The sequence below is a fragment of the Mytilus galloprovincialis genome, chromosome 5 (assembly GCF_965363235.1).
Source record: "Mytilus galloprovincialis chromosome 5, xbMytGall1.hap1.1, whole genome shotgun sequence".
Classification (NCBI taxonomy): Eukaryota; Metazoa; Mollusca; class Bivalvia; order Mytilida; family Mytilidae; genus Mytilus; species Mytilus galloprovincialis.
The window spans coordinates 47,254,040-47,278,767 of record NC_134842.1 but is presented as its reverse complement, the minus strand read 5'-3'; the positions used below and the strand labels follow the sequence as shown (position 1 = coordinate 47,278,767).

The following is a 24,728-nucleotide window of genomic DNA, read 5'->3' as shown; positions in this document are numbered from 1 at the left end:
GTGCGTTTTCCTCGACGTATTTTCTCAAGTTCTCTGTGCTTTAAATTTGGTATGCGCTGGTTAAGATTGGGATTGAGGAACAGCAGTATTAAATCTGCCCGTTCTGTGCAACTAGAAAGTGATCCTGTATATATTAGTGGAGGATATCATTATTCAATATATAGTGTACATATTATATTCCTACATTCATGGTGGTGGGTTTTGTTCTACACGCCGTAACGGTGTGGTTGTCCTACAAAGGATGTGAAAATTTGGAAGAAGAAGAAGTTTACCTTATCTCCCTTTAGAACTATTTATAGATGGCGCTGTATACAACATGGATGCTGTAACATTATCAATTTATGTCTTATGTTTACATCTTCATGGCACACATTTAGTAAAGTTGTTTGATTGCCAGGGGGATGTTACATCACATTTCAAAAGGTTAGGACTGAAATGTGGACAGAGACGAGATTTTACAGCCGAAATTCTGTCGGAAGGCAATTTATAATGGGTACAACTTCAAGTCAAATCGGCACCTGGTCAAATCGGCACCTTGTTAAATCGGAACTAGTCAAATCAGCACCTATTTAAAGTCAATTCGGCATCCTATAATATTTGATAAAATAAATATAAATAATTCTAAAAATGTATAAATTCATGATCTATTATGGGGGTTGGATTTTAGCTAGTCCAAATAATTATGACGTCTGGCAAGGCTATTTTAATTTTTTTCTGGGACGCCTTCCTACGACGTCATAACGCCGAAGCCATTTTTTACATCTGGAGTTTGAGAGCAAATTTTGGGGGGAACTTTGACACCTAATTTTAGGAAGTCGTCCCAGAAAAAAAATAAAATAGCCTTGCCAGACGTCATAATTATTTGGACTAGATTTTAGCATGCATTAAAACGCATCAAGCAGCTAGAATGCAAAAGTTTATTATCTAAAGTTTTCCCAACATTCTATGACTGACGTTTTGATAATTTTTCTTTTCAGGTAATTAATAACATAGTTACTTCAAAAACTTCATAAGAAACAACGAAGCCCTGCAATAATTAATGAAAAAATATTAACTACTTCCTGTAGGTCGTGACGTTTTCGCCTGGTTTTTGCATGCTGGGATTTAAAATACAATCATTAAAAGTCTTGGCTTTTAATCATATTTTAACGTAATTGTAAGCTCACCAATGACTTATGCTTTATCTAATAACCATCTGATAATAAGAAGATAAAACACACAGACGTGCAATTGTACACATTAATGAGATAAATTTTCTATGTAAAACGTATATATTTGAATTATTTTTGTAGACAACACAAAAAGTTATAAATTTATTTTTAATTAATGCATTTTCGGACTAATTAAGTGAATAAATTAACGTACAATAATCTGTTAAGACAATATGTTGGTGTACTCTTATTGATTGACCTTTTACTACCTCTGCTATGACTGTGTGTGTATTCACGGTTCTGTGGCAATACTCGTAGATGGCTTGTTGAAAGGTAAATTGTTATTTGCACTTCAGTATTTAACCACGCCTCTAGGGCACACCTTGCCAGGTGTGACTGTCTTTTCGGATCAGTGGATTATAAAACAAGGGAGCATTTAATACACACATTTAAAGTACATACTCAAGTTGGTGACGAATAAAAATAGATCGCCGTGGAAACCTAATTCATGTGTCAGAATGAAATGATATACACCGCTTGTCCTTGATTTATGTCTCATAAAAAAGGGGAACTTAGAAATTAGAAATAGCTTAACCAAAGCATTTTGATTGTCTTAATTAGGCAAAAAAATGTACGAGTTAGACTTTTGAAAGCCATGTATTAATTAATATCTGAAACTATCTGAAGATAACTCTACCGAAGCGGAATATAATATGTACTAATACTTTTGTTTTCACATCTTTTCACATTTATGATTAATTATTGTTATCTATTGTTCATTTAATTACTTAATTAGTACCTATATGTCTACTGCTTGGCATTAAATCTCTGTGTGGAAGGAAGGGATTATTACATATAGATTATATTATTTGGATGAGGATTTGAGCTAGCCTATAAAAACACATTAATTAGTTAACATACATTCAAGACCAAAGGATATTAACTTTGATGATTCAATTAACTTTTACTTAAAAACAACAGACAACGAATTTAATGTCATCTTTCCCTATTTTTGAATGTAATTATAAGTCTGTTCAACTGGCAAGAATACCCCTAAAGCGGACAAGCAGTTTATTCTTTAAGTTGCTGTCATTGAATATCAAGAAAGAAAATAAATCCCGAAATTGATTTGAAACTGTACGTAATACTTAATAGTTTTCCTAGAAAATATTCACATCCCTTGGGGATTATCAGTGTACCTCCAGTTGCATATATATATTACATGAATGTCGGAACAATTGTCATGATGACGAATTTCTTCCTTTATTCGAGAACAATCTATTTGATATATAAATCTGTGATTTTACTATGTTCATAACTTTGATGAACCAAAGCAAGTTATATATCGACCTGTATTTAAATCAAATTGGTTCTCTTCTTCTTCTTCTTCTTTTGGTATACAAAAGTCTATCGAATTCGTTGATTACATACCGTTGGCATACGTTGACTAGTCTATTTACAAAACTTTTACCCAAATTTACACAAAATGTATGTTCCTTTCTTATGTTCAATGTATACATGTATATATTTTAAATTACGCTATAGTTCCGTAACTTTCTATCCAGGCGTATAAACGAATCGACAACAAGTGCGTACATTTTTTAAATCAATATCTGGTATGTTCCAATCTGTCCTTTACTATTGACAACGAGTATATATTACATTTTTCCAAATAAACCCTTGGAAAAAATATGTAAATAGATTTCTACTTTCTTCAAATCTTTGTGGTTTATAGACATATCATGATTTTTTTATCGGAGAAGATGACAAAATAGCGGAATGCAGACAATTGATACTCAAAATTTAAAATCAATGGTGATCTCTTATCTAGCGGAATAAAACTTTAATATCTATAAATTTGAGCATTTTTATACAGAATGGACATAATATCAATTTTTGATTTTTTTGCGAAGTTTCCCTTTAAACCAACAATCCTGCAAAATGTTCAACTGGTTAAAAAATGTATAAAAAATATCCATTACCTCTTATACATAATTAAAAATACACATTTAGTTTATATGAGAGAAAAAAATATTTACATCAACCCCCAAAAAATGTGAATAAAATTAAGTGAATATCTCTAGACAACCTCTTCCTTAATTAACTCTTCTTGCGTAAATACTGAAAAATTTCTGGACAACCCATTTCTTATTATACCCCCGCTTTAAAAAAGGGGGGGTATACTGTTTTACCTCTGTCTGTCCTTCCGTCAGTCCCATGAATATTTTCGTCGCATTTATTGAAATCTACGTTTTGTATTACGAAAATCTTAGATTGAAACCATTTTTCTCTTAAAAAAAGGTTTGTTGGTTTATTTTTACAACTTTCCAAAATATACTTTCTGTCTCTTCCGGTACTACTTTTCGATTGAGAGCGAACAATTTGATTTTGAGCTTAATACATTTTATGCTTCTTCATAAAGTGATCATAATTGGCTTTAGTTTACGTTTAATCCATTTAATCCATTAAAAGCGTCATTCATTCCCAATCTCTTGTTTATTGTTGGACTCATTTTTGTTAAAAAAAAATTTGGCTGCCATTGCACACTACGGTTCGGAACCAGACCAGATATGACAAAAATCCGCATTTTCACGATAGAGAACTACGCATAAAAAGACTATTTTTCTGAAAACTTTGTCAAAAATATATATATCATTTTGATGTAAAGATTAGAAACAACTGGAACTAAATCATTGGCCCAAGTGGGTACCTTGAAACAATGAATTTCATAGACATGATGAAGAAAAAAGTTTTTAAATTGAGATTTTTTTGCTATTTATAACACTTTCTTTACTCTTTTGATATAAAAAAAAAAAGGTTTCTTTTTTGTACTAGATATTTATATGTTTATCATTGTATATATATACAAGTTGCACTATGATAAATCATTCATTCATTTTACTTTCATCATGTTCATGACTTATAGTAACTGAAACCACATATATATATTTTTATTTGGCACAAGAGGCAAAAAATAATTCTGTAACTATAAATGAATAAATAAAACAAACTGAAGCAACTGTATTCATGGTATTAGTGATTAGTCTAATTGTATTCTCAGTAATGAATTGAACAATATAAACATATACATGTATAACATAAAGGAAATCAATGGAAATAGAGCATCGCTGAGACGCGACAAATGACACAGTTAATTTTTTTTTACGCCAAATGGGATGCTATCTTCTGGCGATAACACTGCACTTGTAAGAAAGGGACTTCAGGATCAGCCTTTCTGAGATCCATAAATAATTGTACTACAAATGTAGCTTTTTCTTCATAATATAATAGTGAAAAAAAAACTATTATTAATGTTGTTTTAATCATAAATATGAATCCAGCTGTTCACAATCTTTTTACCGATTTACTCCTATCACAATTTTATAGTATTGAACACAATCATGACAATATACATGTATACACATAGACATACATGTTCATGTATGTAGTATATATGCACATGGGTAAAACATTTTTTGATGAACTGAACATGATAGATATATTTTATTTTAATTTCTACTTCAGGTGGAAAATATTAGCTGCAGTTTATCATTGTTTATTATGATTTTCAAATGTTTGCGTAACATGGACAGCTTATGACATATGATTTTTTTCTTCAATTTGCACAGGATTATGTATAGTCTGCTACAACATATACAAGAGATGCAGTCAAAAGAATGCTACATGTATGACTGAGGAAGAGAATTAACCAGCTCAGCTACATTGTACAAGTACCACCGGAGCCATTAATAGATGTATGTACATGTACAAACAAAACTTTTAAAAAAAATGTTCTTAGTTCATGTAGCTATAAACATGTACATGTAATGTATACTTTATACATGTACATGTAGTTCATTATGATTGTCTAGTCCAGTACATGTAAGTCATGAAAAAAATCTAATATATCAAAAATGTAAAGTTCTTACATTTTTATGGTCTACTACCTACGATAGTAGAGGGGCATAATGTTTTCTGGTCTGTGCGTCTGTCCTTCCGACCGTCCGTCCTTCCGTCTGTCTGTCTGTTCGTTCAGGTTAAAGTTTTTGGTCAAGGTAGTTTTTGATGAAGTTGAAGTCCAATCAACTTCAAACTTAGTACACATGTTCCCTATGATATGATCTTTCTAATTTAATTGCCAAATTAGAGTTTTGACCCCAATTTCATGGTCTACTGAACATAGAAAATGATAATGCGAGTGGGGCATCCGTGTACTATGGACACATTCTTGTTAATACTTTGCATGCTTTGATTAAATATTCATGTTTTAATTTGTCAATGATCTGGAAATGATCAAAAATTAAAAAAAAAAAGTAACCTTGATTGGCATAAATGAAAACTTGGCCGAAAAGGACTTAAAATGAAATTGAAAAAAAAATAATATGTAATGATCTGCCCGAAAAGCATGAAAAGGACTTCAAATGATTTTTAAATTTTTTTTTTATGTAATGATCTGTAAATAGAACTGTGTTAACTCTAAAAGTAGGAGCTATATTGTGTCACTCCATTTGTCCTTGGCCAGTTGGTCCTAAAAAATTCAGTGACTCAATTTCAGTCACATGTTTCTCTGAAACTACTTCTTATACTGACTATTTTATGTATGAGCTTCACAGTGATAACTTGTAATATCTGAGCACTTTTCAGATCTATCAAACACCTACACAATGTACATGTACTGCCTGTAAGCAGAAAATTGGAACTACAAGGGGGATAATTGGTATTTGTAATATGACATTGCATGCCTTCTTGTTAAAATTTCATAATTTTTGCAGGAAAATCAATTTGATCCAGAGAGTCATTACAATACTAGGAAAAGAAAATATGTTTATGCATCTCAAACCAGTGATAAGGTAATTATGGACAATGATGGATAATAACTTCAACTGCTTTGTGAGCTCTTGTTGGATGAGTAGCAGCTGGCATTTTTACATCTGCTGTTCTTCAAATTACATCTTTCAATCTTCTCCTCTCAAACTGAATAGCCAATAAGAAGTACATATATATTGAAGTACAAGTAATTCATGATAAAAAAAATCTTTAAAACTTTATCCTCTGAATTTCTGAGCCAATCAGGACAACACTTGTGAAATGGTCCATAGATGATCCTCTTTGAAAACTAATGTACATGAGGTGACCATTTGGATTCCTGTAATGTATTTGAATTTTGAAAATTTGGCCTTACTTTTAAATTGGTCCACATTGAGCATGTTGAGGTCCAAAGGATCCCAAATTAATCTGTGTGATTACACCACAAACTAATTATTCTGGTACTACGATATGCTTATACTAACTGCATTAAGATTTTTTATTTTTGAACCAATTTAAATTAATCCATATTAAAGTCCAAAAAGTCCAATATTATAAAAAAAAGAAGATGTGGTATGATTGCCAATGAGACAACTCTCCACAAGCAATGACGACAAAGAAATTAATAATAATTGCCTTTAGATTAGTTCACATTTAGATCCAAAGGGTCCAAAATTAAACTTTGTTTGATTTTAATAAGAAGAAAAAATGAAATTTGTATCCATATTTTAGTGTTTGTGTCCAGTTTTCAAATTTTCTTAAATTTCAGAGACCAATTAAATTTCGTTCGATTTCAATAAAAATTAATCATATTGGCTATATTTAGATTTTGATTTTGAGCCTTTGTATCAAATTGGTCCAAATTTATGTTCAAATTAAGCTTTGTTTGATTTTATCAAAAATTTAATTCTTGGGGTTGATATGCTGAATCTAACCATGTGTATTTAGATTTAGAATATTGGGTAATACAGAAGGTAATGTAATGTCATACATGTCATATATTAAGTTCTTTGATCAAATTCTTTAAGTCAGGAACTTTTGATGTGTCAAATATTTAATCACAATCCAATTTTAATATAATTTTATATAATTTAAATTTTTATAAAATTATTGTTGATTAGAAATTTAGGATAGATACAGTAAGTCTCACAGCCATCCAATATCATGAATATGATGACAATTAGCATGTTCATGTAGCCTAAGATAATACCTTAATATTGGTTTATTTGAGAAATTTAAAACATGGAGTTTTATATACCTTCAATACTTGCAAACATCATGAACATTATAGGATTAAACACATTTTTCTAGAGGTTATTGCTGTAATGGCTGTGTAAACCGGGGCGATTAACTCACAAACTAAATATTCAGATTTGTATATATATGTCAAGTTTGTGAGCAGGGTTTCCCCTGGGTCAATCATTAATTTTGCTACCTCTTTCGCCAGAACAATATATTTTTCGCCACTTTATTATTTTATTCGCCAAGTATCATAAATATACTGTTTGTTTGAAATTTCCCTTCTTTCTATCTTCCCCCCCTCCCCCAACCAAAATGAGTTTGCCCTATTGTTGTCTATGATTATTCTCAAACTCATCTTTTAGTTTACATTGTAAATTGTAATGAAGAAACACTAAACACTACTTTTTATACGATGGCAAAAATTGAAAATTTTTTGGTCGTTTATTGGTATCACGTTGGGGTCAGCGTCGTTGTCGTCGTCCGAATACTTTTGGTTTTCGCACTAAAACTTTAGTTTAAGTAAATAGAAATCTTTGAAATTCAAACACAAGGTTTATGACCATAAAAGGAAGGTGGGATTGATTTTGAAAGTTTTGGTCCCATCAGTTTAGGAATTAGGGGCCAAAAAGGGCCCAAATAAGCATTTTCTAGGTTTTCGCACTATAACTTTAGTTTAAGTGAATAGAAATCAATGATATTTTGACACAAAGTTTATGACCACAAAAGGAAGGTTGGGATTGATTTTGGGTGTTTTGGTTCCAACTGTAAGGAATTAGGGTAAAAAAAAGGGGCCCAAATAAGCATTATTCTTGGTTTTTGCACAATAACTTAAGTATAAGTAAATAGAAATCATTGAAATTTAAACACACGGTTTATCAACACAAAAGGAAGGTTGGGATTGATTTTGGGAGTTGAGATCCCAACAGTTTAGGAATTAGGGGCCAAAAAGGGGCCCAAATAAGCATTTTTCTTGGTTTTCGTACCATAACTTTAGTATAAGTTAATCGAAATTTATGAAATTTAAACACAAGGTTTATGACCATGAAAGGAAGGTTGGGATTGAGTTTTGGTCCCAACAGTTCAGGAATAAGGGGTCCAAAGGGTCCAAAATTAAACTTTGTTTGATTTCATCAAAAATTGAATAATTGGGGTTCTTTGATATGCCGAATCTACAAAAAATGTTACTGTGTATGTAGATTCTTAATTTTTGGTCCCGTGTTCAAATTGGTCTACATTAAGGTCCAAAGGGTCAAAAATTAAACTTAGTTTGATTTTAACAAAAATTGAATCCTTGGGGGTTCTAGGTGTAATACCACCAAATCATGGTACGTCACATCCGGTTGTATACGAAAGTAGGTCTAAAAAAATATTCCCTTGAATTTGACAGTTGTAGGTAATTAATCCTACATTTTATTACAGTAAAAACATTTCTGTGTCATAAACATATGTCTTGGGTATTTCAAAACACCATTATTTTTTATTTTGGATTTCTATAGAAAATTTTGTAATCTTGAGGTTACATGGTGACTAAACCTTGTACACAGATAAAATAAGGGGAGACATTTGATTGATTAACTTCCAATGATGGTTATTTTCTTATATGTAATTAAATGTTATGTGAATTTTTTTCTATAGTACTGGACAGGATAAAACTTTACTCATGCCAAGTATTTCTTTATTTGAAACAAAGATAAATTCTGCACATTTTTTTGAAAAGTGCAAATTTAACAAAGACTAATAGGGGAAAATCAATGGTGGTATTACACCTTGATATGCTGAATCTAAAAATGTACTTAGATTTTTGATTATTGGCCCTGTTTTCAAGTTGGTCCAAATCAGGGTCCAAAATTAAACTTTGTTTGATTTTAACAAAAATTGAATTCTTGGGCTTCTTTGATATGCTGAATCTAAACATGTACTTAGATTTTTAAGCAGTTAAGCTGCTTTATGCGAGCACCCTAGATTTATGTTCTACCCAATAAATGCTGAAATATGTGCCACTTTTATTATCTGGCTGGCTATCATGTTATTTATAACTAATTGGACACTTTTGTCATACTTTTTATTCTGGAATATAAAAAATATTATCATAAAAACGTTAAATGGTCGTCGATTTTCCCAAAAGTTTTGAAGATGCACATAGGAAGTAGTGCTCGATAGAAATCCTTCTATAGTTTATTATCCCCTGTGCTGTTGGCTAAGATGCCAAAGAACAATTGTATGAAATATTTGGTCGCCGAAAATCTATAAAGATGAGTCGTTTACATTTCCCAAATGGCAAAAGTCGTAGGAATATTGTTTGTCATCGATACGTATTACATACGTCAGTACTGTAGTCTAGTAATAAGTTGGCGGCAATTTCAAATTACATAGAAGACGAAATTTACGTACCTTTTAAATTGAGAGGATTCTGATGATTAGGGCTTTCGGTGGCTTCAAGTGCCGGCTACTTCACTGACAAAAATATAATTCAAAAAGATAAAAAATATCTTTTTTCAAATGTTTACAGGCAGCCGAGAGACGTATTGTCGCAAAGTCGCGGTCACGATAAACAAGGGTGAAAAGTCAGTGTTTTCCGTGGGCTAAATATAGTTCACATGAATTCAGGTCACTGATTGGTTGTCTATTTAAAGTCAGAATGCATCGTTTCTTTTCAAAGATAACAAGAGAGAGGTTCCGGTAGTCATTAAACGATAACAATAGAGACGTTCCAATGGCCATTAACTCGTTGGCTTTTTTTTTGGCTTTTAAAACGTGAAGACAATCAGATAGGATGACAATCTTATGTTATGGAATAATATCAGTCAAATTAAAGAAAGTGTAGTAGATTGTTCAGAATCTGGAAAACAGTATCTTTTGAAGTTCATTTTTCAAAGTCCACGTGGTGTTCAGAGAATCAAGGTCAAAAACGAAAGTAGAATATTGTCGACTCGACCTCAAATAAATAACATTTCCAAATGATTTATGTATCAGACTTATTGAACAGTTTACAAAAAAAAATAAAAAATCAGAGGATATATCAATTTTCTGTCAATGCTTGAGAAATAATTGTATGATTTAAATACGCGTAACAGTCTCTAGAGAGAAGAGGGGGGTCATTTGTTTACAAATTCACGTAGTTATGCAAAATAAATCGATCAAGATTTATAACAAACCGGATTATTATATAAATAAAACTCCTTTAAAAGTAAATGAATTTTAAGCATAAGGTAATAAAAATAAAAAACTATAACATAAAAAAAATGAAATTTCTTTGAGATTTTTATTTCTTTCTTAAATTTCATACATAAAAAATGGTCAGTTGAAAGATGAAATTAGGTGCCAGGAGATTGCGAGAATGCAGGATTTCATGCTCTATTTATGCCAGAGCTTCTGGTGGCCTTGAGGGGCCCTAGACCCCCTGCCGTAAGGCACCAAGCTTATAGCTTGGTGGGCCGCGTCTGGCTTCGCTGAACGCATGTTACAGCCGCCTATAATTTTAATTGAGCCTTCTACTTCAATTTCATGGGAAAGCCCTGCATTAGTGGGTCCTCACTATGGACAGGTGCATACAGAATGTGGTGGCTTAAACATCTTAACTGGCACAAAACTCTCCCCTAACATAGGACAGCTGTATGTGTATAATCTCAAACATTGAATCTTTATAAATATAAATTGGAAATAACTTTTGAAAGTAGTACGATTGCATAACATAAACATTACTGTACAAGCATTATTTGATACTTTAGAAATAGCTGAGAACAATGCCTGAGATAAATAATTGACACTATTCATCTGACCTTTACCAAGTTTGCCTTTGGGTTTTTTGATTAACTGCCTATAGCACCCTTTGGTGCTTTGATTTATTATGGGCCCAGTTTTCTAGTTGGTCCAAATCAGGATCCAAAATTATTATATTAAGTATTGTGCAATAGCAAGAAATTTTCAATTGCACGTACAGTATTCAGCAATAGCAAGAAATCTTCAATTGCACAGTATTGTGCAATAGCAAGTATTTTCAATTGCACAGTATTGCGCAATAGCAAGAAATATCTAATTGCACAATATTGCGCAATAGCAAGAAATTTTCAATTGGAGTTATCTTTCTTTGTCCAGAATAGTAGTTGAATCAACTTAAATCATTGTTTTATACAATATACAATGTATATTCACTTTTACTACCAACTGATAAATTAAAACAATCTTTACCATTCAGTGATAACAAGCACTTTTTTTACATTTTAATATTTTATGATGTATTTAAATGAGTAGTTATTGTTGCAAACTCCATTAGAAATTTGGATTGAGATCAGTTTTGGAATAAGGGAAAGGGAGATGTGAAAAAAAAATTGGGGGGGGGAAGGGGGGGGGGGTCAATTTTTCTCATTTCAGATTTCATGAATAAAAAGAAAATTTCTTCAAACATATTTTTGAGAGGATTTATATTCAACAGCATAGTGAATTGCTCAAAGGCAAAAAACAAATTTTAAGTTTATTAGACCACATTCATTCTGTGTCAGAAACCTATGCTGTGTCAACTATTTAATCACAATCCAAATTTAGAGCTGAATCCAGCTTGAATGTTGTGTCCATACTTGCCCCAACCGTTCAGGGTTCAACCTCTGCGGTCATATAAAGCTGCGCCATGCAGAGCATCTGGTTTAAAATAAGCTCTTTGCTTTTTTAGCTTATAGGGAAGGGGGGATCCATTATATTTGGAACAACTTACCTTAAAGAGGGGTCCACTTACTTTCACTTTTAAAGAAGAGATACAAGTTCAGGAAGAAAATAAATTCCTGGACATGTCTGACCTTATAATTGCAGATAGATGTAAAGCTCTTTAGGAAAGGTTTCTTATTTTTTTTAAAACAAAACAAATTTTGTAATGGATCCCTCATTACATTTGTAGTAAAAAAAAAAAATACATTGAAGGTCTAACATGCATTTGAGTTGTTGATCTCAACCTGTTGAATATATTCCTTCATCCGGACAGTTTTCTATTCCAAACCAATGATATGAAAAAGTTGACGTAAAAATATGAAAAAGTTGAGACGTAAAAACTATCCTTGAAACACATGCATCGCCAAAACGACTTTAATGAAAAAAGACCATTTCAAATCAATTATCTATATCAGAGCCAAAAGTTGGCTTTAAACACATGCGATGCAAAGTGGTAAAATCCTTTATGTGACATGTGACATATATGTCATTTAATCATATCATTTTGTCAAACAATACAATTAACACCTTCATCGATTAGTTCTTTGTTGCTTATAGCTATTTTAAAAGGTGGTACCCAACACTTTCACTAAAATTGATTTGGCTCGTTTAATTTTCATAAAATTTTGTCAAGTATGTACTTTGACCCTTTAACAAAAATATAAAAATTTCAAAAATTTTGAACCAACTGTTTTGTCAGAAGAATTACACTGGTTATATAGCAGTTTGACAAACACCAATTTTGATCATTGAGAAGCTAAATATTCCTTTTACAACACAACGTAATTAAAACATTTAGATGACTTTACAGAGTTATCTCCCTGTTGTGTTAGGTACCATCTTAAATGCAATCACCTGATTATTGATTTTTTGTCAAAATTTTAACAAGCTTAAGGTCAATTCAGAGTATTGTCTGATCAGGTAAAGTCTGAGAAACTCAAAACAAACCAAATAAACAAGATTAAATTCTTTTGCAAATGATGGAATTTATTCACCACAATTATTATTTTTTCAAAATACGAAAATGGCAACTGCCAGCGTAAACCCTGTTTGTGAGTAAGAGACCCAGTTTACACATCAATAACCTCTAGAAAAAATATGTTTAATCCTTATAATTCTTCAGGCAATCATAAGCGATTATTAATTAACATCATTTAATTGATGATTACCACCAAAAGCACAATGGAATATTGTAACTAAGGAGTATGCCACCATCTTTACTTTCTAAAAACCATAAATGTCCGATAAATGCAACAGGATTTAAAAAGAAATAGCACTTACCTCAAAAACTTCATTTTAACTAGATATAAACTGAATTTGAAGTGTACAAGTAACGAAATAATCTTCCCTTTGAAAGTTTTCTATCGTATGACATTGTGTTTTGCCTAAATTGCCATGACGTAAATTCACCAAATCATTCATGAAATTTCCCGGAATTGTGTATGAATCTTAATTTTATACAGTTATACATTTTTAAATAAAATTGAGAATGGAAATGGGATATGTGTCAAAGAGACCACAACAAGTAAAAACAACAGCAGAAGGTCACCAACAGGTCTTCAATGTAGCGAGAAATTCCCGCACCCGGAGGCGTCGTTCAGAGTGCCCCTAAACAAATATATACTAGTGCAGTGATAATGAACGCCATACTAATTTCCAAATTGTACACAAGAAACTAAAATTAAAATAATACAAGACTAACAAAGGCCAGAGGCTCCTGACTTGGGACAGGCGCAAAAATGCAGGCGTTTTTGCGCCGCCTGTCCCAAGTCAGGAGCCTCTGGCTTTTGTTAGTCTTGTATTATTTTAATTTTCTCAACCCACCCCCTATACCTCTAGCCAATATAGAAAAGTAAACGCATAACAATACACACATTAAAATTCAGTTCAAGAGAAGTCTGAGTCTGATGTCAGAAGAAAAACCAAAGAAAATTAAAACAATTGAAAGTCTTTCCACAACAAAGAAATTTTGATAAGAAGATAGTTTCTTCATACTGATGCAATTAATAATGGTTTAATTATATTTTTGAGAGATATAAGGGAGATAATATGCTACTTCCGGTGAAATGAATGTCACTTCCGGTCTCATATGAGAGCTTTTTTCACACTGATTCCAAAAATATATAGTTTCTATATACTATTGTATGTAGAATGGGAGATAATTAGCCACTCCGGTTTGTTGGAAGTCATTTTTAGTCGTCAGTAATCAGTTTATGTATCTATATGACGAAATATATGGATTCTGAGTACTTTTATATGTAAAAATTGCAAAAAAAGCTACTTCCGGTTTTCCCAAGGTCACTTCCGGTAGTCATTTTTCAAGGTCAATTGTCATTTAACCTTTTGTACAAGGTCAAATGCCTTTATAATGAACTTAGTTGAAGTTATAATGAAATAACGTCATATCAAGACATTTCAGGGGCACCAACTCCTATAAGATGCCATTCAATTGTATAAGTCTAAATGTAGCATATCTTCATTACAATAAAGCAGACATTTTGCACTTGTTCTTTTATATGTACCTTTCAAAGTGACAGAGAAAATGCAAAAACAAGCAAAAGTCACAAATGAGAACTTGACCTTGACCTTTGACCTTGACCTCAATTTCTAAGTTAGTACCTAGGGGACTCATATATATAAAAACATTCCGTACGGTTAATGGTTTATAAGTTAAAAATACATTCCGACAAATTTATTTTGTAAAGGTAGATAACTCCTATAAAATTTCATCAAATTGCTTTGATCCAAATTAGCCAAATATTCCTAAGGATGTAACGAACAATTAAGAAAAAGAATTTTGTAGATATCTTTTTTTGTTACGAAGGAGATGCACACAAATGATAAACAGTGAATAGGGAGATAACTCTTACAAAGAAAATTGTTCGTCTTAGCAGGGTGAGATTTAAAGCCGTATAAACTATACGATACAATATACAAAATATCTAAGCGACATATTGTGAAACAAAAATTTTAGAATGTGGCGGAAAAAAAAAAAATAATAATAATCAGAACAAATACAATTAAAAACCAATTGTTCAGAGAACAATTGAAAGTCTTTCCACACCAAAGAAATTTTGATAAGAAGATAGTTTCTTCATACTGATGAGATAAATAATGGTTTAATTATGTTTTTGAGTGATAAAAGGGAGATAATATGCTACTTCCGGTGAAATAAATGTCACTTCCGGTCTCATATGATAGCTTATTTCACACTGATTCCAAAAATATATAGTTTTTATATACTATTGTATGTAGAAGGGGAAATAATTGGCCACTTCCGGTTTGTTGGAAGTCATGTTTAGTCTCCAGTAATCAGTTTATGTATCTATATGACAAAATATATTGATTCTGGGTACTTTGAGATGAAAAATTGCAAAAAAGGCTACTTCCGGTTTTCTCAAGGTCACTTCCGGTAGTCATTTTTCAAGGTCATTTGTCACCTAATCTTTTGTACAAGGTCAAATGCCTTTATAATGAACTTAGTTGAAGTCATAATCAAATAACCTCATATCAAGACATTTGAGGGGCAACAACTCCTATAAGATGCCATTAAATTGTATAAGACTAAATGTAGCATATCTTCATTACAATAAAGCTTACATTTTGCACTTGTTCTTTAGTATGTATCTTTCAAAGTGTCGGAGAAAATGCAAAAAAGTATGTATCTTTCAAAGTGTCGGAGAAAATGCAAAAACAAGCAAAAGTCACAATTGAGAACTTGACCTTGACCTTTGACCTTGACCTCATGTTCTAAGTTAGGACCTAGGGGACTCAAATAAAAACATTCCAGGGTTATACGGTTAACTGTTTATGAGTTAAATGAACATACCGACAAATTTATTTTGTTAAGGGAGATAACTCCATAAAAATTTCATTGAATCGCTCCGATCCAAATAAGCCAAAAATTACTGAGGATGTAACGAACTATTTGTAAAAAGAATTTTGTCGATATCTTTTTTTGTTACGAAGGAGATGCACACAGATGAAAAACAGTGAATAGGGAGATAACTTTTACAAAGAAAATGGTTCGGCTTAGCAGGGTGACAGTGTTCTCCCCAGGCCGTTTTAGTGTCATGGTACCACGACGCTATATTTTTTCACCGTGATGCTATAATAATTCCCGCGACGCTATAATTATTTTGAAGATGCTATTTTACTTGTCCTCAATTTTGAACTTTCATCTATTATCGATTATAATCATAAAAATTAAATCACCTTTAATTGTAATCCCTTTAAGTCGGACACTAAAGGCAATTAAGAGATTGAATAGCCAGGTGTTAATTGCCCTCAGGGTGATAACTGTTTGGATGCGAATATCCCAAGCTGACACTTGCCACGTGTCTGCAATCACCAATTTCGACATGGAAAAATTCAATTACAAAAGCAATTCGAAATCTATGTTTTGTATTATGAAATTTCAAAGATTAAAACGATTTTTTTATTTTTTAAAAGGTCGTTTATTTGTGCAACTCGAGTCTCCAAAAAATACTTTCTTTCTCTTCCGGTAATACGAGAGCGAGAATTTTGGTTTTGAGCTAAAATAAGTTTGATACTTCTTTAAAAAGTGATCCTAATTGGCTTAAGATTATGTTTAATTCATTTAATGCATTAAAAGCGTCTTATTCATTCACAATCTCTTGTCAAACAATGTTTATTCTCGGATTTTTTTTCGTAAATTTTTCTACGGCCGCCATTGCACATTTTTGTGTAAACTACGGATCGGAACCGGACCAGATATGACAAAAATCCGCATTTTCACGATAATGACAACAGACGGACGGTAGACAGAAAAAATATACCTAGAGAAAACTACGCATTAATAGACTATTTGTTAGATAACTTTGTTAAAAATACGTATCATTTTGATGTAAAGATAAGAAATAACAGGGACTAATTCATTCAGTGCCATGAAACAAGTTTTTAAATTGATATTTTTTTTGCTACTTTTACTACTAGTACTTTATCTTTACTTAATATAATATAAAAAAATAGTTAATTTTTTGTACTAGATATTTAGTTTTGTATATATACAGGTTGCACTTTAATGAACCATTCATTCATTTGACTTATTGTTGGGTAACTGAAAGCACATATCTATTTTTATTTGGCACACTAGGAAAAAAATTAATTCTGTAACTATAAATGAATAAAGAAAAGTTTTTGGTCAAGGTAGTTTTTGATGAAGTTGAAGTCCAATCAACTTGAAACTTAGTACACATATTAACTATGATATGATCTTTCCAATTTTAATGCCAAATTAAAGTATTGACCCCAATTTCACTGTCCAGTGAACATGTAAAATGATAGTGCGAGTGGGGCATCCGTGTACTATATATGGACACATTCTTGTTTTTTTCTGTTATATGTGCATTAAATAGAAAAAAGTCTACTGTTATGTTTATTTGTTTTTCAATCTCAATTTGATGAAAATCCTGGGATCCTTTTATGCATGTGTATTGCGCATGAATAGATCACTGAAGTTTATGAAAGTGGTTTCAGAAACATGAAATCAGGAGCCTGTAATTCAGTGGTTTTACGTTTGTTTATGTGTTACATATTTGTTGTTCGTTCATTTTTAACCGGATTTTTGTGACAAAAATGTCGGTTATTGATTTGGGGATGTACAGCGGGCAACCGGTCGGGCGGGCGGCCGGGCAGCAACTAAATATTGTCCGTGCATTTACTCATGAACCGTTCAACCAAAGCTTTTCAAATTTTAATATGTTGTTACAGACAACAAAATGAAGGTCAAGTCCAATAATGATGATTTTGACTTTAACGTTCAGGAGTTATGGTTCTTGAAAGATTGAAAAATGGCTTTTCCAGTCGTGTCTGTGCATTTACGCATGAACTTATCAACCAAAGCTTCCCAAATTTTAATATGTTGTTACTGATGACAAAATGGAGGTCAAGTTTAATTATGACGATTTTGACTTTTACCGTTCAGGAGTTATGGTTCTTGAAAGATTGAAAAATGGCTTTTCCAGTCGTGTCCGTGCATTTACCCATGAACTGTTCAACCAAAGCTTTTCAAATTTTAATATGTTGTTACTGATGACAAAATGGAGGTCAAGTTCAATAATGACGATTTTGACTTTTGCCGTTCAGGAGTTATGGTTCTTGAAAGACTGAAAAATGGCATTTCCAGTTGTGTCCGTGCATTTACACATGAACTGTTCAACCAAAGCTTCTCAAATTTTAATATGTTGTTACTGATGACAAAATGGAGGTCAAGTTCAATAATGACGATTTTGAATTTTACCGTTCAGGAGTTATGGTTCTTGAAAGATTGAAAAATGGCTTTTCCAGTTGTGTCCGTGCATTTACTCATGAACCATTCAACCTAAGCTTTTCAAATTTTAATATGTTGATACTGATGACAAAATGGAGGTCAAATTTGATATTGACGATTTTCATTTTCACCGTTCATCAGTTATGGTTCTTGTGATATTGGCAGGATACAAATAAATGTTAATAAATTTGGTTTGCTGTTGTTGTGACAGCCTCTTGTTTTACATAAATAGACCGTTAGTTTTCTCGTTTGAATTGTTTTACATTGTCTTATCAGGGCCTATTATAGCTGACTATGGGGTATGGGCTTTGATCATTGTTGAAGGCCGTACAGTGACCTATAGTTGTTAATGTCTGTGTCATTTTGGTCTTTTGTGGATAGTTGTCTCATTGGCAATCATACCACATCTTCTTTTTTATATTTATTGGAGTGTAAACCAAGGGGGAATAATGAAATTGACCAATCCTGTTCAAGTATTTATTGATATATGCAAATCATATTATTATAAGAATTATTAATGTATCATTTTCTCGTTTGAATTGTTTTACATTGTCTTATCGGGGCCTATTATAGCTGACTATGCAGTATAGGCTTTGATCATTGTTGAAGGCCGTACAGTGACCTATAGTTGTTAATGTCTGTGTCATTTTGGTCTTTTGTGGATAGTTGTCTCATTGGCATTCATACCACATCTTCTTTTTTATATTTATTGAAGTGTAAACCAAGGGGGAATAATGAAATTGACCAATCCCGTTCAAGTATTTATTGATATATGCAAATCATATTATTATAAGAATTATTAATGTATCATGTTCATAGATATCTGTTAATTGTATTCTTTTATTTCAGGGATCTATTACAGATTCACAGATATCAAATTGGAGTCAGACGTCAGAATTTTTGTGGCACAGGGAAGTACATGTACTGATCATCAACTTGGTAATGTTAATAACTGTTTGACACTGATCTCAAATAATACTGTGAGTTCCTTAAAATTGCAACTAAAACAACTTGGAATAGTACATCAGACTGCACCAAAAGATACTATACACGAAAAAAACTGAGGAAGTTGTATCACACATATTTGAATTGCACCTGGCCAGTCTGATGAATTTAAAAGAAAGCAAAACTATCTTCTGGAATTACAACTTCATTACCTGAAGGATTTATATTAACATTATTTAAGATGAACATACAGACTGAAAACAATGTATTAAAGTAGCAACTGCTGGCTGTTCTGTCCAAAAAATACACAAAGTCAGATATAAACAGATACATACCTAACATTTCAAGCTACATGTATTATCAGTCTAAATATTAGATATTGAAACCACAGGATTAGTTGACATGGTCAAAGAAAAATACCCCAGAAAAAGGATGAACACTGTCAAATTAAAACATTCTATGGCATTCTTAACTGACTCCTGTTTTGTTCAATCAGTTAGTTAAATGTATGAAACACCAGATATGAAATTGGACTCTGTGGCAAAAGTCTAAGTATTCCAGATGTAGTCAGAACAGTATGTCTTTCACAGATGGTTAATATATATATGATATATATCTTTCTTATTGTGAAAATACTGACTTTACTCCATTAAGAAAATCATCCTTGTATAGAATCTTACAAACATATGCAGCTTCAAAAAGAACAAGTTTACAAGGTCTAGACAATATTGCAACAGATGAAAATGACACATTTACACGACTTGAAGAGATGATTGAAGAGCTTCATAATAAGGGATTCACATGTATGTCAAATGAACAGCCCAAGTTTTGTAATAATAAGCTTTCTGCAGCAAAGCAGTGCCTTAAAATTGATTTTAAACTACGTCATGTACATTGTGCATCTCAGAGTAGACGTGCAGACCATTGCATTACTTGACTTCTCAGTTACCCAAAAAGGCTAGAATTATACTCAGCATGTGATCATGAGCAGTGTCAGCTGATTCGAGATGTTGAAAATGTTACAGTGTGCTCAGTTCTGTGAAGATTCAGGAGAGAAAATTAACTGTATCAAACCATGGATCAGATGCATGTCTGGAAGAGACATATAGTCTGAACAATCAACTAAGACCAATCACAACTGGATATCCTAAAGGACCTCAAGCCTCAGCAGATTTTAATAATCATGGAGTTTGCAATGAAATTCCTGCCATAAAAGGTATATAACTATTCAAATGCATAAAATTTAGATTTTTATACGACCGCAAAATTTGAAAAATTTTTCGTCATATATTGCTATCACGTTGGCGTCGTCGTCGTCGTCGTCCGAATACTTTTAGTTTTCGCACTCTAACTTTAGTAAAAGTGAATGGAAATCTATGAAATTTTAACACAAGGTTTATGACCACAAAAGGAAGGTTGGTATTGATTTTGGGAGTTTTGGTCCCAACATTTTAGGAATTAGGGGCCAAAAAGGGCCCAAATAAGCATTTTCTTGGTTTTCGCACTATAACTTTAGTTTAAGTTAATAGAAATCTATGAAATTTTGACACAAGATTTATGACCACAAAAAAACGGTTGGGATTGATTTTGGGAGTTTTGGTTTCAACAGTTTAGGAATTAGGGGCCAAAAAAGGGCCCAAATAAGCATTATTCTTGGTTTTCGCACAATAACTTTAGTTTAAGTAAATAGAAATCAATGAAATTTAAACACAATGTTAATGACTACAAAAGGAAGGTTGGTATTGATTTTGGGAGTTTAGGTCCCAACAGTTTAGGAATTAGGGGCCAAAAAGGGACCCAAATAAGCATTTTTCTTGGTTTTCGCACCATAACGTTAGTATAAGTAAATAGAAATCTATGAAATTTAAACACAAGGTTTATGACCATAAAAGGAAGTTGGTATTGATTTTGGGAGTTTTGGTCCCAACAGAATAAGGGGCCCAAAGGGTCCAAAATTAAACTTTGTTTGATTTCATCAAAATTGAATAATTGGGGTTCTTTGATATGCCGAATCTAACTGTCATGACTGTGTATGTAGATTCTTAACTTTTGGTCCCGTTTTCAAATTGGTCTACATTAAGGTCCAAAGGGTCCAAAATTAAACTTAGTTTGATTTTGACAAAAAATGAATCAGTTAGGTTCTTTGATATGCTGAATCTAAAAATGTACTTAGATTATTGATTATTGGCCCAGTTTTCAAGTTGGTCCAAATCGGGGTCCAAAATTAAACTTTGTTTGATTTCATCAAAAATTGAATAAATGGGGTTCTTTGATATACCAAATCTAACTGTGTATGTAGATTCTTCATTTTTGGTCCTGTTTTCAAATTGGTCTGCACTAAAGTCCAAAGGGTCCAAAATTAAACTTAGTCTGATTTTAACAAAAATTGAAATCTTGGGGTTCTTTGATATGCTGAATCCAAAAATGTACTTAGATTTTTTATTATGGGCCCAGTTTTCAAGTTGGTCCAAATCAGGATCTAAAATTATTATATTAAGTATTGTGCAATAGCAAGTCTTTTCAATTGCACAGTATTGCGCAATGGCAAGAAATATCTAATTGCACAATATTGTGAAATAGCAAATTTTTTTTTGATTAGAGTTATCTTTCTTTGTCCAGAATAGTAAGCAAGAAATATCTAATTGCAAAATATTGTGCAATAGCAAGATTTTTTTTTAATTGGAGTTATCTTTCTTTGTCCAGAATCAACTTAAATCTTTGTTATATACAATATACAATGTATATTCACTTTTTACTACCAACTGATAAATTAAAATAATCTTTACCATTCAGTGATAACAAGCAGTTTTTTTACATCTTAATATTTTATGATGTATTTAAATGAGTAGTTATTGTTGCAAACTCCATTACAAATTTTAATTGAGATTAGTTTTGGAATAAGGGAAAGGGGGATGTGATTAAAAAAATTGGGTTCAATTTTTCTCATTTGAAATTTCATAAATAAAAAAGAAAATTTCTTCAAACATTTTTTTGAGAGGTTTAATATTCAACAGCATAGTGAATTGCTCTAAGAGAAAACAAAAATTTTAAGTTCATTAGAACACATTCATTCTGTGTCAGAAACCTATGATGTGTCAACTATTTAATCACAATCCAAATTTAGAGCTGAATCCAGCTTGAATGTTGTGTCCATACTTGCCCCAACCGTTCAGGGTTCAACCTCTGCGGTCGTATAAAGAAGGAGCTCACTTCTTTCAATGCATACATACACATTCTCAGTCAAATTCAGTGTTTGCAGTCAAATATGCCAGATTACATGTACATGTATATAATTTATTTGTTAAGCATGAAGGATTATGATACAAAATGTGAATTGTATGCAATTATTCATATTTGCTAGACAAATAAATAGCTTATACTGCAAAAGTATCTGTTTTCACCACATAAATGTCATTATGGTGTCATTTGTTTACATCACAACACCATTTGTATTTATATACTATACATGTAGATAGTGTAAAAAAAATAAAACTCTGGAACGATGAACAGAAAATGGAACATTAACAATGATTAAAAAAAAAAATGGTATTTTTACCTAATAGTGATATGATAGTGGGATTTTGTATTGACAGTTTTTATGGACATTTACTTTTAGATATACCTTGGAGTATGGAACATATACCTTTGTTATACATGTATCTTTCTTTTTTGTCACAGTATCGAGAAAAACAGAGTGATTGGTTTGGTCAGCATGGTAAGAACTGACATGTGACAGTTTGCATCATGGGGGATCCTAATGGAAAATTGTGTGTAAGTAAAATAAAATCTCTTATGTCTGAGATTTTTATTTCATGTACATTAATTATAACCCATGGATCAAAGTTCTGTAGGGTATAATGTTTTTGACTTTGTCCATCAGTCCTGTTCTAGTCATCCCAACTCCTCTGAAACCACTCAACAGAATTTTATAAAACTCTGTAGATAACAAGAACAAAATATGTAGATGTGTTTATCGACAGAAAATTACGATACACTGTTTTTTCTTTCATTACAATACATTGCAACATTAAAAAAAAAAATGTCAGATTTTTATAAATAAGCAAGTTATAATATAACTTCTGAATGAATTAAAATAAATCTTACACAATCGTCTTTGGATGCGTTATATGTGGGCACACTGTGACCATGTGATTGTTTCAAATCATCAATCATTTGATTCAAATGTCATGAATGTGGGAGATTAATAAATGATGTAAAAAAATCTGTAAACACATAAACATGATAAAGACAAGAAGAAGAATTTAAAATTTGCAAATCCAAAAACAAACAAAATTTGCAGAGTTTTCTCCAGCTGGGATGCGTTGGTTTTTATTGAGTCCTAAGTTAAATTATGACCATATTTGTTGACCATTGTAACAACTAGATATGGCTTTTTATTCCCTCTATGTCATGTGTGCGTTTTTGAAATTTGCATGTGAATATTAACAGAACTTCTCATTATTACCATGTAAATATTTTTTGTAAAAAATGCAAAATAACTTCAAAATGTATGTACACATTATACTTATGATACTTTTTTTTCTTGTAGCACAGAACCTTTACTCATTTGTTTAAATCCGAGAAATAAGATTGGTTTACTGTGGCATCAATTCTAGAAAACACCTTTTCCACTGTTAAGCTACAAGTTCCAAATATGAGAGATACTTTTGTCATCCTACTTACACCTGAAATATACTTTTATTAATTGTTGCAATGCCAATGGCGTCTTTGCAGGGTTACTCACACTAACAAAGAAATTCACTTATGTTAAATCAGGGTACTCACCATTTGACCATGACCTTAGGATGAAAGACAACAGCCAAAGCACCCTTCCTTTGCTTTTCATTTTTTTCCCCAATAATACATGTACATGTATGATTTTGTATACATTATTGTTCTTCTAAAACTTCATGCAATGATAATAGCATGAAATATATGCTTTCAAAATGTTGCTAAACATTTCTTTGTTCATATCTCGCAAAAGTGTAATTATCTTCTTTTCATACTGGAACCATTCACATGTGCTTCGATACAATGACCATATTTCTGGCGACTACATGATGTTTGGCTAATTAAAATGATTAAAATCTTTTTGTAAGTGCTGTTATACATAACAAAAAAAGTAGAATAACAGAAATACTGAAATCCAAGAAAAATCCTACAACAACCATGACAACTGACAAAATCTAATCACCAAATTCATCAAGCAACATAATCCAACGTTAACAGTTCTGAATATAAGTTACACAATACTTTACAATTGTTAAGCACTGGTTATGTTTCATGCTATTTAAAATCCTAATAATTATAAACAACCTTGGCTTATGTAGTTAGGATTAGTTTCTGCAAGCACTTAGTATAATAAACATACTGCCCTCAATTGATGCAATTCTGGGCTGGCAAACAACTGCATTCAGAAATATTAATTCAACACTTGCAACTTCGTCTTAATGTTAGATTTATTTTTCTTTATTGGATATTGTACCTCAACACTTAAGACAGTATATATATTTACTACATATTTATTTTTGTATTTTTTTTCTTTTCTAGATCAGATAACACAGGATGTTACCACTGTGGTATGGCTATCAATG

General features: G+C 31.9%; 1 long non-coding RNA gene across 3 annotated transcripts; it reads left to right on the top strand.

The window, feature by feature from the left end:
* Positions 1 to 283: 283 nt before the first annotated feature.
* On the top strand, positions 284 to 24,727 carry LOC143075930 (uncharacterized). 3 transcript variants are annotated; one of them, XR_012978471.1, is made up of 6 exons: positions 284 to 423; positions 4,781 to 4,906; positions 5,924 to 6,001; positions 19,039 to 20,350; positions 22,813 to 22,905; positions 24,685 to 24,727. It is a non-coding gene; the product is annotated as an uncharacterized LOC143075930 (long non-coding RNA). The 3 variants fall into 3 exon arrangements; XR_012978472.1 differs by having other exon boundaries at positions 293 to 493; XR_012978470.1 differs by having other exon boundaries at positions 293 to 1,484.
* Position 24,728: the final 1 nt, after the last annotated feature.